Source organism: Nicotiana attenuata, unplaced genomic scaffold (genome assembly GCF_001879085.1).
Source record: "Nicotiana attenuata strain UT unplaced genomic scaffold, NIATTr2, whole genome shotgun sequence".
Taxonomy (NCBI): Eukaryota; Viridiplantae; Streptophyta; class Magnoliopsida; order Solanales; family Solanaceae; genus Nicotiana; species Nicotiana attenuata.
The window spans coordinates 715,711-730,976 of NW_017670348.1; positions in this window are offsets into that span (position 1 = coordinate 715,711).

The window sequence follows — 15,266 nt, forward strand, 5'->3', positions numbered from 1 at the left end:
CTCAGTTTGAAACATGAAATTTGAAAGGATCGACCAACATTTGACTTGTTGTATTTGATCTCGGATTAGAATTTTTATGGTTTGGTTAGCTCCGTTAGGTGATTTGGGACTTAGGAGCGTGATCGGAATGCATTTTTGAGGTCCGTGGAAGGTTTAGGCTTGAATTGGCGAAATTGAAATTTCGGTGTTTTCCGGTTGATAGGGGAGATTTTGATATAGGGGTCGGAATGAAATTCCGGAAGTTGCAGTAGTTCCGCTGTGTCAATTGTGACGTGGTTGCAAAATTTTAGGTCATTCGGACGTGGTTTGGTCGGGTTTTTGATCAAAAGCGTAATCTAGAAGATTTTGGGATTCTTAGGCTTGAATCCGATGCAAATTTGATATTCTAATGTTGTTTTGAGTGTTCCGAAGGTTGGAGCAAGTTTGAATAAGGTATTAGGATAGGTTCGTGCCTTCGGTTGAGGTCCTGGGGGCCTCGGGTGAGTTTCGAGGGGTTGAACGAATCATTTCGAAGTTGAGAAAGTTGTAGATTTTGAGTTCCAGCAGTTGCAGGTATTTTGGTCTTCGCGTTCGCGAATGAACCCTCGCGTTCGCGAAGAGTCAGGAAGGGAGGCGTCAGGTTTGGCCTTCGCGTTCGCGAAGGGGAGTCCCGCGTTCGCGTAGGTCCGGGTTAGCATGCATCGCGTTCGCAAGAGTCATTGCCGCGTTCGCATAAGTTTGAGAGGCTGAAGCATCGCGTTCGCGAAGGAGAATTTTGGTCAGCGGAATTTTGTGCTTCGCGAACGCGAGGCTTTGACCGGCTCGCGAAGAAGGAATTTATGCCTGGGGCAGAATGTTTAAAAGATGGGTTTCGCAATTTTTGGTCTATTTTCTCCATTGTTGAGCAATTTTTGGAGCTTTTGAGAAGGATTTGAAGAGGGAATCGAAGGGAATCACCTGGAGGTAAGATTTTTGAACTCAATACTCGATTCTTGTGAGAATTCCACCTAATTAATCATGGAATTAAGCCTAAAATTGAAGAGCTAGGGCTTGGAAATTTGAAACCAAACATTTGGGATTTGAAGGGTCATTTGTGGATGGATTTTGATGTTTTTGGTATGTATGAACTCATGGGGAGATAAGGAATCTGTTGATGTGAAAATTTTGAATTTCGAGACTTGGGCCCTGGGGCCGGGATAGAGCAATTTCGGGATTTTGATGTTAAATTGGATATTTTCGAGTGGGCTTCGCTCCCTTAGCATATTTTAATGATTATGTACTGATTGTGGCTAGATTTGGAGCATCCGGAGGTCGATTCGTGCGGGCGAGGCATCACGGGCTAGAGTTCGGACCGGATCGAGGTAAGTAATGATTGTAAATACTGTCCTGAGGGTTTGAAACCCCGGATTATACATCGTTACATTATTTTGAGGTGACGCACACGCTAGATGACGAGCGTGGATTTGTGCACCGTTGGGGATTGTGACTTGGTCCATCCCGTACGATTGTTAAGTCGCGTATTTAATTTGAAACCTTATGATATTCCATGTTCTAGAGATTGATGTTATATTTTGGGCTGTATGCCATGTTTGGGGTCTTGTGCCGACCTGTTGAGACCCTTAACGGCATTTTTACTATTTTTCCTCTATTTGTTTTGAAAGCATATCCTCAGTCATGTTATTACCTGGTTATTGTTTAAATCTGGTTTTATCACTATATTTCTTAGAAATGTGAAAACTGTTTGGGCTGGGTTCCCTGTTTTATTGATGGTCCGAGTGATCGTGAGTTGATGACTGTGATAGACTGAGAGTCTGATTGTGAGGTTAATGACTGCGAAAGGCCGAGGGCCTGGTTGTGAGGATTATATATCTATGGATCGGGTTGCACGCCGCAGCAATATATATATATATATATATATATATATATATATATATATATATATATATATATATATATATATATATATATATATATACATATATATATATATATATGTGTGTTGTGTGTGTGTGTGGATCGGGCCTGCACGCCGCAGCGATATAGCGCTTGGGCTGAAGGAGCCCCTCCGGAGTCTGCACACCCCCAGTGAGCGCAGTCGACTATATTCATGGACCGGGCTGCACGCCGCAGCGATATATGGATCGGGTTGTGCGCCGCAGCGGTTACTATATGGTACCTATTGAGTGTGAGTGTTGAGTGGGAGCGCTGATTGGTAAGAGTTGAGTCACGAGTGACTGAGAGGCCTGCCCGAGGGGCGATAGATATATACATACATGCACATGAGTGATGAGTTGCCTGGGGGGCCTGCTTATGAACTTATTGATTTTCACTCCTTTTCTTAAAGTGAGTTTCTATCGAATATGTTGATTTATTTACTGCTTTCACTCATCTTTTTACTGAGCCTCTGTCGAAAATGTTGAACAAATGTTTTATAAACAACTTTCATTTAAGCTGGGGTTTTACGAGATGTTCAGAATTTAATCATTGATTTGGCTTTATTATTTCCACTGAGATTTCCATGTTATGAAGTGTCTATGATTTTTGTTTTGTGCGAGGGGCTGTTTACGAACTAAGTTTTGCCCGAGGGGCCGATTGTGGTTTTCATCTCCTTTATTATAAATGGTATTGAGCCCCTACTGAAATTGTTGGAAGGTATTTTCAAATGATTTTTTACCAAAAGCTGGAATCTAAATGAGACGATTGACTCGTATTCTGTTTTGAAAGCCTGTTGTGCTTATTGAGTTTATCATAAATATGGATTCATCGTTTCTTACTGCTCAGTCTTTATTTACTCTTATTACTTACTGGGTTGGAGTACTCACATTACTCCCTGCACCTTGTGTGCAGATTCGGGTATTTTCTGAGCTTGGTGGAAGTTTTCATCGGAGTTGGCAAGGTAGCTGCCTGGCAATCGCGGCTTTGCTTTCTCCCTCTTTATCCTCCCTTATGTATTCTTGTGACTTTCCGACCATTTCGGTCTTGATGTGGTTAGACAGTTGTAGTAGATGCTCGTGACTAGTGACACCCCGATGTCGGGCTTGTATGTTATTTCCGCACTGTTCATTTAGACTTATATTATGAAACATTTGGTTAATTAAAGGTTTTGAAATGGCTATTAATGATTAAAGGGTTGATATGGGTGTTGTGTCGGCTAGCCTTGTCTTCACGAGAGGCGCCATCACGACCAGGTCTGAGTTTAGGGTCGTGACACTCCTGTATCAAAGAAGGATTCACTAAGAATAATCATAGCATTAGTAGCTCATTTTGATTTAGAGTTACATCAAATGGATGTGAAAACTGCTTTCTTAAATGGAGATCTTGAAGAGGAGGTATACATGCGTCAACGTGAAGAATTTTGTGATAAGGACAAAAGTCACCTGGTTTGCAAGTTGAATAAATTCATTTATGGGCTAAAGCAGGCTTCCTGCCAATGGTATATTAAATTTCATAATGTTGTTTCTTCATTTAAATTTACGGAGAACATCGTTGATCAATGTATATACCTTAAGATAAGTGGGAGCAAATATATTTTTCTAGTCCTATATATGAATGACATTTTGCTTGCAAGTAGTGATTTGGGATTGTTGCACGAGACTAAACAGTTCCTTATCCAGAATTTTGAGATGAAGGATATGGGTGAAGCCTATTATGTCATTGGCATAGAGATTCACAGAGACTGATCCCAAAGATTACTTGGACTGTCTCAAAAGGCCTACATTGAAAGAATTCTGGAAAGATTCGAGATGAAAAACTGTTCACCTATAGCAGCACCCATAATTAAAGGTGACAAATTCTCTTTGAATCAATGTCCACAAAATCCATTGGAAAAGGAGAAAATGAAAGATATTCCCTATGCTCCGCTTGTTGAGAGCCTTATGTATGCACATGTCTGTACTGGACCTGATATTGCTTTTAGTAATGCTTGGCAGATATCAAAGAAACCCTGGTCTTGACCATTGGAAAGCTGGTAAAAGGGTCTTGAGATATTTGCAAGGAACCAAGGATTTTAAGCTCACATACAAATAGTCTGACTCATTGGAGGTGATTGGATATTCAGACTCTGATTTGGGTGGATGCAGAGACACTTAAATCCACTTCAGGATACATTTTCCTTCTTGCTAGAGGTGTTGTGTCTTGGAGAAGTGTCAAGCAGATCATTGTTTCAATATCCACAATTGAAGTTGAATTTATAGCATGCTATGAAGTTACATCAGAGACGTTATGGTTTAAAAGCTTTATGTCCAGCCTTAGGATTGTCGATTCCATTTCAAGGCCATTGAGAATCTTATGTGACAATTCAGCTGCAGTGTCGATGGGTTTTTAGTATTTTATGTTTTGATGGTGATCTAACAAACTTGTCATGAAGAACCAGATAGAGAAACGGGCGCACAGGACATATATTTCATGTAAACTAATCTAAGCCTGAAAATCAGCAAAGGAAGAAACACAACAGGGACCTACTGCTTCAGGGTTCTCTGACAGAAAGTAAGAGTCAGGTACACAACTGGAACACAACAGAAGAAAGTGATCAACACAACGAGGACCTGGTCTGTTGGTGTGTACACAACTAGGACCTGGTCTGCTGGTGTGTCCTGACGGGAAGTACAAAGCCCAGTATCCAGCTGGAACGCATATGCCCAGAAGTGGATGCTTAGACTGTGCAGCAGTCACCTCTCACCTGGAAGAAGTACACCAAGAGTTGACATCACTACCTATTATGATATCTTTTGTGATAAAACAACCTGGTGCAAGACACACTTCCGGTGCGGATTCAGTGATATTCTCTCAAGCATAACAAAGTTCATCTAGCATTGAAGTCACTGTGTGTGTCAAGAACAAGAAGACAACTCCACTAAGGATCAGCTTCTAATCGAGTCCTGTGTATGTCCATAGTTTAGTTGTAATCTTGTTAATTGTTCTTCATTGTATTCCTAGTCTGCTTACTTAGAAGCACTGGTTTAGGAACAAACAAATTCGTAAACTTTACAGTTTATGTTGTGACTAGTAGTAGTCATAAGTTAAATCCTCTGTAACTAGAAGAGTTATAGAGTGGCTTGTGGTGGTGCATCACAAGTTAGTTTAAAGCCTTTGCAATTGGGAGTATTGTAGAGTGGCTTGTAATAGGTAGATTACAAGTTAGTGAGTTTAAAGCCTACAGGTGTAGGTCGTGGTTTTTTTTATCCCCTTTTGTGGCATTTTTTCCACGTAGAAAACCTCTGGCCTTCTTTACTTTCAGTTGGTATTGCATTCTACATATCAGTCTCATCGAGGACCAGGTACTCTAGAGTTTGGTGGACTCGTATATCTTATCAATTGGTATCAAAGAATGTTTCTCCGATCAGGCTAACACCTAGGAGGAATCCTCAATGGCTGCTCCACCAAGCTTTGAAGAAGGATAATCAACCTATAGACCTCCCAGATTCAATGGTCAATATTATGGCTGGTGGAAGACCAGGATGCATGACTTCATTATGGCAAAAGATTCAGAGCTGTGGGACATTATATGTGATGGTCCACAAGTTCCCATGAAGAGGATTGAAGAAACAGGGCATATGGTACCGAAAGGAAGAAGAGAGTACAACGACATTAACAGAAAAGCTGTAGAAAAGAACTACCATGCCAAGAAAGTCTTGATGTGTGGCATAGGACCTGATGAGTACAACAGAGTCTCAGCTTGCGAAACTGCCAAGGAAATATGGGAGGCGTTGCAAACCGCTCATGAAGGAACCACTCAGGTCAAACAATCCAAGATTGATATGCTCACTACAGAATATGAACTCTTTAGGATGAAGGATGATGAATCTATACAAGTATGCACACTAGATTCACCTCCATCATAAATGAGCTTCACTCACTTGGAGATGTCATTCCCAGAAATAAGCTCGTAAGGAAAATCCTCAGCATCCTACCTGGGTCTTGGGAAAGTAAGGTAAATGCCATCACGGAAGCTAAAGATAAGGTAAACGCCATCACGGAAGCTAAAGATCTACAGACTCTGACCATGGATGAGTTGATTGGCAATCTGAAAACGTACGAGATGAAGAGAAAGAAGGACAATGAAAGAAGAGAGCCTAAGAAGGAGAAGAACCTGGTGCTTAAAGCTGGAAGGAGTGATTCAAGTGATGAAGATAGTGACATGGGCTATCTTACTAAGAGATTTCAAAAAATGGTTCGAAGAAATGGTGGTATACCAAAGTGGGGCAGTTCAAGCAAAACAAGGAACAACGATCTCTGCCACAGATGTGGAAAGTCAGGGCATTTCATCAAAGACTGTCCACTGCAAAATAGGAGCAGTACAAGCAGAATCCTGACAAGGCAGGAAAAAGGAACCTGGTTCCCGAAAAAAGATTCAATCGAAAAAGTGCTGCAGATAATATCGTTAAGCAGGCCCTTGCTGCTTGGGGAGACTCCTCAAGTGAATCCAAAAGGGAATTAGATGCAGAAAATAGTTCCCTAATGGCAGTGGAAACTAAAGCAACAAAGTACGACTCACTGTTCGCGCTGATGGCTCAATCGGATGATGATGATGATGAAGAAGATGAAGATGATGAGGTAAGCTTCCGAGATGTTTTGAGAAATCTGAAATCCTATTCTTCCAAGAAGCTAAGGTCTTTATCAAATGTCTTAATTGATGCCTATTATAGCCTTATAGACGATAAGGAAACCCTCACAATAGAACTAGGAGAGGCAGAGCAATCTAGAGATGATCTAGTGGTATGTGTAGTAGACCGAGATGAGACCATAGCTAATCTTGAAAGAGAGAAGGAGGCCTTGAATGAAAGAATAACCAGTGTGTAAAATGAAAGAGACGACCTAATTGTAGCGATTGTTGATCTGAAAGAAACAATAGGAGGCCTTAACAATGAGAAACAAGCCTTAGAAGAAAAAGTCGCATCTACTGAAGAGGAAAGGGATGATCTGTTAGTAATATACGCTGATCTAGAGGAAACCATTGAGCGACTAAATAGAGAACATAGGAATGTAAGTACTGGAAAATGGAAGGAAGTAGCCAGTGAGTCGCACATCTTGCTGGAAAATGAGTTAGTTGTTGTTAAAACTAGTCTTTGCAGTGAGCTCGAGAGAAATCATCAACTCCAAGCTGAGTTGAAGAAAGTAAAAAAAGATCTTGAAAAATCCTTGAAGTGTACCTGGTCCTCAGATGCTGTTACTGCCATGTATCTCAACAATGCTGGGAACAAGCAGGGCATCGGGTTTCAAGGGAGAAAATTCCCTACAACCCACACAGCAAGTATGTCACTGTACCTGATAACTGGCTATGTACCCACTGTGGAAACAATGGGCATTTAAAAGAAAGTTGTCAGGCCAGGGTTCAGTCGGTTCAGAAGAACAAAGCGTTCACTAATAAAGTAACTACTGGCAAAGGACCTGGTCCCACTCGCAAAAAGCAGATGCTGCCTGCGTGAACTAGGAAATCTCTTATTCATCCTTTCTATAATAACAAGGGACCCAAACTAGTTTGGGTTCCTAAATCTCACCCTTGATGTGCAAGTGCAGGGAACAGTGAGAAGAAGCAGACTGCGATGGACTACGGACAGTGGATGCCTAATGCACGCAGCTGAGAAAACATCATGAAAAGACTCTCACTGAAAGCCCTGCATGAAGGGGATGTGTCCTTGAAGAAAAAGTAAAGGGTACATTTTCTATAAAAAAGAGAAAAAGGCAGAAAGGTTTCCTTGGGACTCAATTAGGAAAAGACGAAACTGAAAAATGAAACATGGATGATAATTGTTGCCTATGGAATCACCAAAAGGGCTCTGGGAAAAAGGAGTAAACACTACTCTCTATTGGAGAACAGGTGTCGAACCAGGTTCTTCCCAAAATCAAAACTCGCCAGGAACCGCCAACTGGAAGAAAATTCCTTGCCTCTGACAACAGGAAGGATCAATTTGGAAAGCACAATGCAAACAGACGAATAAAGGAATCTATCTGGGAACAACCCACAAAACAAGGTCAAAGGTCCCCAACAAAGGAAGCACTATTTGATAGAAGATGCTCATGGAGAAACAGTTAATGCTTCAAATCAGGAGGATTTTAAAGTGGGCAAGATGAAGGAAATCAGCAAAAGACAACGCAACAGCATTCTCCGCGTCGCTCAAAGCACCTGGTCCATTACTGGCTACCTATGAAGCAGAAGGAAGAAGTAAAGATGTATCTCAAGGCACTACACATAGCATGGGAAGTCAAGTGAACCACCATATTCCTCTTTTCAACCAACTTCTGCCTCAAATTGGAAAGCCAAAGTGTACCTGTGATGATTCATGCCTCATCTTCTGGGAGACAAGGAGGTAAAGTGAAATGACCACACCAACAACTAGAGAAAAATTTGAACGAAGAGAACTTCCACTGAGGATCAGTATGAAGGAAGGACTGTTTGATGGAAAGCACACCAAATTCCAGACATCAGCAACAAAGCCTCAAGAAGTGGACATTCCAGAGAAATCAAGGAGAAGATGGAGTCACAGGAATCTAATGAAGAACCTGATCATCAATTTGCTGGCTGTGTAAGAGATCATCAGGTAAAGGCAGCTAAAGTGTTTTCTGACCAAGCTTAACTCACATCAATACCGTTACAGGTAAACACGCATGACGATCATAGAAGCTAAGGGTGCAGTTATCAGCTGCAAAAGGGGGGAGCTGTGAAATTCTGTTCAAAAAGGATTGATCCGGCATCAGGTTATCATCTCTCAGGTTAGTGGTAATGAGCTTAATCTTTACATGCCCTCTCTAAACAAAAAGTGTAATAATTGTCCTGTAAATTCAGCTACCACATCATCAAACTTTTCAGCATCTGTGTGTCAAGTCTTGTCTTTCAAATCCTTCATCCTCTCTGCACGGTAACACTTTCCCACAAACCTACCGCCATTTTTAAAAAACTATTCAGAACCTGTTTCGCTCACCACTCATCATTAGCCCTTCTTCCAATAAAATCCTCTTTTTCTCTCAAGGCAAGTCATGAACTTTCATCTATTCTACACAGCTGGATCTTTTCTTCGTCTCTTTCTATACTCGTCTATCAAGTATTTATCTAATGACGATCGAAAAATCATCTTATTCTCCCACCATTGATATCGCTCCCACTTTCTCATTATTCTTGAAATCATCCCCAGAGCGCCATTATTTCAACCCTCTATCACCTTACCAACTCCTAATTCCTCCTCCACTCCTACAGTTTTTCCATTCCTGATAAACCCTGTTCACCATTATTTTGAGAATCCTATGTCTAGTGAATTCTGCGATCTCATCAAAGATCACACAGGTGGTTGTACTCTTCAAGTATCAGAAGCCCCTGAGGATGATCCTGACCAGTATTTGAACACCTCCATGTTGGACTCGGTGACTCTTAAGGAGTCACCAGAAAAGGAAGCAGCTCATAACATAATGGCTATAGCTGCTGAGAGTGTGATGAATGAAGGAGCATATCTCTCATCTGAGTACCAGGGGAAGAAATTCCATTCCTAGGAGATGTAAGAACTACAACACTCCTTGAGTCATTAGCTCATGAGATATTCTCAAAAAAACCCTCTGATGAACCTGATTCTCCTCCATGCAAACCCACTCCTGCACCTTCCGTTCACTCCAAGCTCTTAGAGTCTTCCTCCAAATCACTCTCTATCAGGTCACTACAGCAAGAGAGTTCTGAGTCCTTGTTTCAGAAAAATAAGAGGAGTGTCAAGACAAGGAAAAAGAGGAAAATGAATCCAAAGGATTTCATCAAAAGAGTGTCAGTAAACCAAGTAGATCAAAATGCTTCCAAGGAACCTGGTTCCTCAGTGCAACAATCTATGACAATCCAACAGTCTGTAAATAGGGTCATTGATGAAACTATTGAGAAACAGAAAGGGTTATCTGTGAGGTACAGTAGCAAGTCTAAACGGAGTCTAACTGAGCTAGTTGTGTCTGAGGACAATACTGTGGGAATGGCAAGCTGGAAAGGAAAGTCTGATGAAGGGTCTAGCAAACAAAAGGAGGAAACAGTTAAGGAACCTGGTACAATAAGGTCTGCTACCCGTGATAATGGTCTTTGGCAACAGAGGTTAAGAACTCAGAAAGTGTTGTGGGGTCGTACATTTGATCCAGCAATTTCAGAGATGACAGGGATGAGACAAATTCTTGAGATTGTGGAATTTCAACAATGGGAACACTTGTTTGAAGAGAGAATGCCTCTGGTGTACGAAGATGCAGTACAAACTTTTTACGCATCTCTTTTCACTGTTGAGGGGGATCACATTTGTGCGCTTGTAAATGGAGTAGACATTGTACTCGACGCTTCGATGTTGGGAAAAATTCTCAGAATTCCGTGTGAAGGTATGTCCTCAGTTAAGGGTGTCTGTGGAGTAAACTTTCGAAGAGCCATCATGAAAGAACAAGGTATTCAACAGGGGGAACAGGTGCATAAGAAGGTTTTGCTTCCTGAGTACCAGCTTCTCTTTGAACTGGTCAATAAAGTGCTCTTACCCCGCTCTGAGAGGCGCTCTATTGCTACAAGATCGGACATGGTCCTGATGGAAGCGCTCGATGAGTTTGTTCCAATCAATTTGCCTGCAATCATGATAGACCATATGCAGAAAGTGGCAAATTTCAAGGGAGGAAATCATGGGTTACCTTATGGCTTTCTCCTCACTCAGGTGTTCAGATTCTATAAGGTTCCCTTGGGGAATCCCAGAGTGGGCACACGCAAGCAGACCTTCTCTAAGACCACTCTAGAAGAATGTGAATGTATTGAAAAGGTTGGTGGAAGCATCTCGACCATCTCTCAGCTAATCAACGCTCAAAATGTAGCCTCTGAGGAAATAAGAAGGCTGAGGGCTCAAAATGCTATACTGGAAACTCAGCTCAGTCAAGCAGTTAAAGGACCAGATTCTGCACATACGGAGATTACACGATTGACAAAGGAAAATGAGAGACTTAGGGCTCAATTACTTGAAGAATAATTGTCCGCAAATGCTAGACTGGATCTGGTTCTTAAAACCATGGCTGTCTCTTCTTCCAAGCCTCCTTCCTCTTGTACCCCCTAGGATCTTCCTTGTGTCAAGCTATTTTTGCTCCAATCTCCTGTGGCTGCTGTTTTACTGTTGTTTGCATGTTTTTGTTATGATGGCATGTTGTACTTAACCATTACTGCTCCTGAATTACTCAGTCCAATGTAAACATTAATGAAACAGCTTCCTTTTCGTTGCTTGTACAAATCCTATGTTCCTTTGGCTTCTCTTTTCTGTCATGTTGTGTGCACATATGTGGCATGAGCTAGCTGTGTTAGACTTCTTTATGCTTCTTATCTGCTGGTGCTTCTCTTTATCTCTATTCTTTTTTATGACAAAAGGGGGAAGAAAGCTTAGATTAAGGAGGAACTTACGTGGGAAGCTTAGATTAAGGGGGAACTTACGTGGGAACTTAAGTAAACTTCAGTGTGATGAAGTGTGAGAATGATGGATATCTTAGATTAAGGGGGAACTTCATCACTACTGGCATCTCATCTGGTTATTTTTGCTCTAACCAAATGTTGTCCATGATTAGTCTAGACAAATGTTGTCCATGACTAAGTTTGTCATCATCAAAAAGGGGAAAATTGATGGGTTTTCAGTGTTTTATATTTTGATGATGATCTAACAAACTTGTCATGAAGAACCACATAGAGAAACTGGCGCACAGGACATACATTTCATGTAAACTAATCTAAGCCTGAAAATCAGCAAAGGAAGAAACATAACAAGGACCTACTGCTTCAGGGTTCTCTGACAGAAAGTAAGAGTCAGGTACACAGCTGGAACACAACAGAAGAAAGTGATCAACACAACGAGGACCTGGTATGTTGGTGTGTACACAACTAGGACCTGGTCTGCTGGTGTGTCCTGACGGGAAGTACAAAGCCCAATATCCAGCTGGAACGCATATGCCCAGAAGTGGATGCTCAGACTGTGCAGCAGTCACCTCTCACCTGGAAGAAGTACACCAAGAGTTGACATCACTACCTATTGTGATATCTTTTGTGATAAAACAACCTGGTGCAAGACACATTTTCGGTGCGGATTCAGTGATATTCTCTCAAGCATAACAAAGTTCATCTAGCATTGAAGTCACTGTATGTGTCAAGAACAAGAAGACAACTCCACTAAGGATCAGCTTCTAATCGAGTCCTGTGTATGTCCATAGTTGAGTTGTAATCTTATTAATTGTTCTTCATTGTAATTCCTAGTCTGCTTACTTAGAAGCACTGGTTTAGGAACAAACAAATTCGTAAACTTTACAGTTTATGTTGTGACTAGTAGTAGTCATAAGCAAGGGCGTACGCAGGAATTTTTATAAGCGGTGTCGAAATTTATAGAAGAATTGAAATATAACGTTGATTATCATACTTTCATATTAGCCATAGTGTTAATCTATTGGTTTTGTTGAGTCTTAAGTTAGAAAAGGTCCTGAGTATTATTTAACTTCATCACAATTTTTAACCACAAAGGCTCTCTTAAATATTTGCAAAAGAAAAATGTGCTAGTTAAGGTTTGAACCTTTGACCTCTTAGAGCAAAATCAAGTACATAACCAACACATCAAGACACAATTTATGTCAAGTGGTGTCAATTTTTCCTACTTATCCGTTTCCGTACAGTATTAATACATATATTTAGTAAAAATTTCCGACGAAGCGGTGCTGCGTGACACCGCTTCGGTATGCGTGCATCCGCCCCTGGTCATAAATTAAATCCTCTGTAACTAGAAGAGTTATAGAGTGGCTTATGGTGGTGCATCACAAGTTAGTTTAAAGCCTTTGCAATCGGGAGTATTGTAGAGTGGCTAGTAATAGGTAGATTACAAGTTAGTAAATTTAAAGCCTACAGGTGTAGGTCGTGGTTTTCTTGATCCCCTTGTGTGGGATTTTTTTCACGTAGAAAATCTCTGGCCTTCTTTACTTTCAGTTGGTATTGCATTCTACATATCAGTCTCATCGAGGACCAGGTACTCTAGAGTTTGGTGGACTCGTATATCTTATAAAGTGTTCTTCTCTAAGAACAATAAAAGTGGCAGCCGAAGCAAGCACATCGACATAAAGTACTTGATGGTTAGAGACTATGTGAAGAAGCAAGATGTGAATTTTGAGCATGTTAGTACTACTTTGATGATTGCTGATCCTATGACTAAAGGTCTGCCGGCTAATATTTTCAAGGATCATGTAACCCATATGGGGCTTAGCAGCTCAATTTAGTCTTGCTTTGCTCTCTAACAGTTTGTCTAGACATTATGTTTATTTTGATATATATGACAGTGCACACTTTTGGTTTTTTACGTATTATTTGTGATCATTGGATCAATAAAGTTGGACTCTGAATGAATTATATTAAGTTCATTATAAAGTTGTTTGACACTTTGTTAGAATGTATTGTGCATTGTAATACATGGAAGGAAGTGTTTGTTTAAAAGCATGACCGCAATAATTCGTGTAATAATATATTCTAGTTAAAGTGATTGTTGCATAACTTTTAGTTGAGTGATAAAGTCTATGGCCATATTATATGTTTATCTCTCATAAAGGATTATCTGATTTTAATATGCGGGCCAAGTGGGAGAATGTTAGAAATTTACCGTCTCTTCTAGAGACTTCTAGTTAGGCCCACATATAAGGTAATAAATTATTTACTTTGTCTCCCAAAGGAAATAATATATCAGATAATATTCAGTAGTTATGCATATATGGTAGTTTCTTTGATGGAAAGAAATTACCACATATTAGGAGTCCCTAGGGTAATTATAATTTATGGAGAAGTCCCTGGGGCTAAAGTATTTTCCTAAGAGTCCCTAGCATACCTATAAATACGCCTGTGAATCCATCAGTCTGGCATCCTACGATAGGCATAGACTAGAAGGTTCCCTAGGTTTTCTGTCAAGATTCTTCCAAGGCGACTCTACGATACTTGAACAACTATGGCTGAAGGTATGTTGCTTGTTTAATTTCCGCTGCAACGGCTCTGCGTATGTATTAAATTTCAACATGTTAGATATAAACTTGATAATTAATAATAAATAAAATACTATCAACGTAGTGATAGTTTAAATTTTTTTATAATCTTCCTGAAATATAACTTAAATCCATGTAAAATTTTAACAAAAGAGAGAGAGAACATATGTCCAAGGACTTCATGGAAGGAAGAAAATCCACGAGTGCAACATGTGAAACAATCGCATATTTACAGATGACAAGAATAAGATAGATTGACTAAAACCATGTTGATGTCGCTACGAAAGCAAAGCAACTAATCAAACATCCGACCAACTGTCGTGGACTCCAAAGGGTTCTTCGTGCTAATAATGTTTATTAGGAATTCCATAACGTCTTTGCATGGATCTTATTCTTTCTATTTTTAGCTTCCCACATGATGTTTACAGAGATCCGAATAAATTTGAATTTTCGCAAAGTCCCATATTGAAGGGTAAAGCGCTTCCTAATAAAAGTAATATCGCCTAAGGCTCAAACTCGAAATCTTTAATAAAGATGAATAATACTGACCATTCCATTATTATCCTTGTTGACGCATATATCTTCGATCTTTTGGTGCAGAAACGGAAGGTGTTGGGTCAAAATAGAACATTCACTATTCATTGTTTTACTTTTACCACCTAAAGGAAAAGAGTCAGATTTGATCATGTACAGTATGAAGTTGACCAGCACTCTGCTATTGTTAAAAATTTTGGTCTAATCTTACCCTCGTTATAGCGAAAAATCTCTTTCTTTTGCTCTGTCTAATGAAACTCCAAGTTGAAAGTAATTTTAAACGTTAATTAAAAGTTGAAGAGTAAGTACATATGCTCACTTTCTTTCGAAAAATTTGGGCATGTGAAGTTCAAGCAATTGAACTATAAATTTTTATTTTACTTTCAATAGCATATATTTATAGTCACAAAATATTATAGTAAATTTTAAAATCACAAGTGTTAAGCACATTTTTATTTCTCTTATATACGTATCGAGTTAAATTCTGTCACATCATAAAAAGGGGTGTCACATGTTTTGAGAAGTTTGAGGGATAATAAGAAGATTTTACGGGGAGGAGAAAAGGGGAGGTGCTCGCAGTTTGTCCATTAGGTAGAGAGGGGAGAGCCACACGACCACTTTGTAGATAAATACATTTTGTCAAAATATATTAAGGTAAATCAGACTAAAGATTTTCTCCAACTATGTATGAGTATTTATGCATTTTAGATGTGGCTCTTCAATCTTTTCAACTATTAAAATAAGATTTTGTTCACACATCCTACCACTCGAACTAAGTTCCTTGT